Genomic DNA, 3,296 nt, shown 5'->3' on the forward strand with positions numbered 1-3,296 from the left:
GAGCAAACTACAGCCCGTGGGCCAGATCCGGCCCTCAGGGCTTTGGATTGGGCCTGCAGGATCGCCACTCCCATGGTGCCGCAGGCCCCGCACCGCTCCTGGAAGCGGCTGGCACCACATCCCTGAGGCCTCTGCGTGGCCCTCCCCTGTGAGTTCCACACTCGAAGCTCCCATTGGCCGCGGTTTCCCGTTCCAGGCCAATGGGAGCTGCGGTGACTGGTGCTTGCATGCGAGGGAAGCGGACAGAGCCCTTCTTCCCCCTTTCCCCAGGGTCCACAGGGATGTGGTGCCGGCCACTTCCGGGAGTGGCACGGGGCCAGGGCAGGCAGGCAGGCAAGAGGCACTGGGCTGGAGCCTGCACCCCACACCCCTGCCCTGAGCTCCCAACCCCCTGCCCTGAGCCCCCTGCTGCACTCTGCACCCCTTCTGCACCCCAACCCCGTCATGATCCCCTTCATGCACCCCAAGCCCCTGCCCTGAGCCCCTGCCCCACTCTTGCACCCCAACCCCCTGCCCTGATCCCCCTCCTGCACCCCAAACCCCTGCTCTGAGTCCCCAACCCCCAGCCCCCTCCCACAATCTGCACCCCTCCCTGCACCCCAACCCCCTGCCCTGAGCCCCCTGTCGCACTCCGCACCCCTCCCTGCACCCCAATCCCCTGCCCTGAGCCTCCTCCCGCACCCCTCTCTACACCCCTCCCTGCACCCCAACCCCCTGCCCTGAGCCCCCTCGTACACGCTGCACCCCCTTCCACACCCCACAGTCCCTCCTGCACCCCAACCCCCTGCCCCATTCATGGCCCTGCATGCAATTTCCCCACCCAGATGTGGCCCTCAGGACAAAAAGTTTGCCCATCCCTGATCTAGGCCATCCCTGACAGGTTTGTCCAACTTGCTATTAAAAATTCCCAATGATGGAGATTCTACAACCTCCCTAGGCAATTTATTCCAGTGCTTAACCACTCTGACAGTTAGGAAGTTTTACCTAAACCGCCCTTGCTGTTTTTTAAGCCCATTGCTTCTTGTCCTATCCTCAGAGGTTAAGAAGAACAATTTTTCTCCCTCCTCCTTATAACAACCTTTTATGTACTTGAAAACTTATCATATCCCTTCTCAGTCTTCTCTTCTCCAGACTAAACAAACCCAGTTTTTTCAATCTTCCCTCACAGATCATGTTTTCTTGACCTTTAATAATTTTTGTTGCTCCTCTCTGGATTTTCTCCAATTTGTCCACATCTTTCCTGAAGTGTGACACCCAGAACTGGACACAATACTCCAGTTGAAGCCTAATCAGCACGGAGTAGAGAGGAGGAATTACTTCTCGGGTCTTGTTACAATACTCCTGCTAATACATCCCAGAATGATGTTTGCTTTTTTTGCAACAGTGTTACACTGTTGACTCATATTTAGCTTGTGATCCACTATGACCCCACATCCCTTTCCGCAGTACTCCTTCATTATGTAGATATATATTTGAGAAAATGGTTAAAAATCATTTTTTTAAATTATACGTTAACAAGGGCATGTCAACCATGCAGCCCTCACAAAGTTAAAGGACGGCCCTTGACTGACACTACTGTGTTATCAGTTAATGCTGACACCTAATTAATTTTTTTTATGTTACAGATGACTATAAATAGAAGGAAGGCTTCAAGTTGATTGCTGTCATTGGCAAAAAAGAAGTGGTTCAGTGGTATTGATTATCCATTTTGTTTATTATGTCAAAAGGGTTGTGATGTCAGCATCCAGCCAGAAATTACCAGAGTCCATCAGCAAGCAGTATGCACAGAGTTACATAACATAATTAATTACAATCCCAAAGTAATTTATTACATAAATCCTTGATTTTACTGTGGTCTTGATGATTTTTAGGCATCAGTGGGGAGACAAAGAGTATCACCTAGTAACTGAATCTTTGGGGACTACCACCATGGAGGACCTAGTCAAACACAATGCTTGGTGGCACCTACCATGCTTCAAGAAGTTCACCCATAAACTGAATTTGGCAAGGTTGGAGAGGAAGTACATCAAGCATCTAGGGAAAAGTTGAAGATGCTGGGACAAGTGCCAGCTGTGGCCAAGATTCACCTTATAGTAGGTTCCAAGGCAGGCGTTGCAGGAACACCTGCTTCTTTTGCAGCAAGCTGGAAGCCCGAAGGCAACTGTTAAGTACAGTTTCACTAGTGAGCCATGTGAGAAACTGTATGAAGCAACCACTCTTAGGAAATAAAAGGGAGAGATGAGGGAATCCTCAACCTCACAGCTTCCTCCCCCGCCACCCCGGAGCTGTTAAAAATCCATGGAAGCCAGTAGTAGGTAAAGCGATGCTCTGGGGATCAAAGCTCACTATAGCAAACAGCATTCTGGGACACTTACCAGAATGGCCGAGTGGTTAAGGCGTTGGACTTAAGATCCAATGGACATGTGTCTGCGTGGGTTCGAGCGCCACTTCTGGTAGAAAAGATTTTTTTGCCTCTCAAGCACCCAATATCTCCACCATTTAACACCATAAATAAAACCATTTTCCTTCCCACAGTTTTTCATTTAGTGGATAAAGATGAATATTCTTGATTTTCAATCATCAGTCAACCAACACAAAAGTAAATTCCCAATTTAGCCCCTTCCTAACTCATTTAGTCTGGCTCAGCTTTTACAGTAGCACTCATTGTAACATATCCTTCTGGCAGATGTTGGCAGCAGGAAAAGGGATGGGCTCAATTTTCTAGGGGTTCCTACCAAAAACTCCAGCAACATTGTCTCTACCTCCCCACCTAGAAATCTGGGAAACTATATATACCACCCTGGGAACACCCAATGGGCAACACTTCACCATGACGTTTGATAGGGCAACAAGCCTTGTGGATAGGGGGAAGTGGTAGACGTGGTATATCTTGACTTTAGTAAGGCTTTTGATACTGTCTCGCATGACCTTATCATAAACAAATTAGGGAAATACAACCTAGATGGGGCTACTACAAGGTGGGTGCATAACTGGTTGGAAAATCGTTCCCAGAGAGTAGTTATCAGTGGTTCAGAGTCATGCTGGAAGGGCATAATGAGGGGGGTCCTGCAGGGATCGGTTCTGGGTCCGGTTCTGTTCAATATCTTCATAAATGATTTAGATAATGTCATAGAGAGTACACTTATAAAGTTTGTGGATGATACCAAGCTGGGAGGGGTTGCAAGTGCTTTGGAGGATAGGATTAAAATTCAAAATGATCCGGACAAACTGAGGAAATGGTCTGAAGTAAACAGGATGAAATTCAATAAGGACAAATGCAAAGTACTCCACTTAGG

General features: G+C 48.4%; 1 non-coding gene across 1 annotated transcript; it reads left to right on the forward strand.

Annotated features, from left to right (window-relative positions):
• The first annotated feature begins 2,373 nt into the window (after window positions 1-2,373).
• On the forward strand, window positions 2,374-2,456 carry TRNAL-UAA (transfer RNA leucine (anticodon UAA)). The gene has a single exon. It is a non-coding gene; the product is annotated as a tRNA-Leu (tRNA).
• The last annotated feature ends 840 nt before the right edge of the window (window positions 2,457-3,296 follow it).

The sequence above is a fragment of the Malaclemys terrapin genome, chromosome 4 (genome assembly GCF_027887155.1).
Source record: "Malaclemys terrapin pileata isolate rMalTer1 chromosome 4, rMalTer1.hap1, whole genome shotgun sequence".
In the NCBI taxonomy this organism is placed as follows: Eukaryota; Metazoa; Chordata; order Testudines; family Emydidae; genus Malaclemys; species Malaclemys terrapin.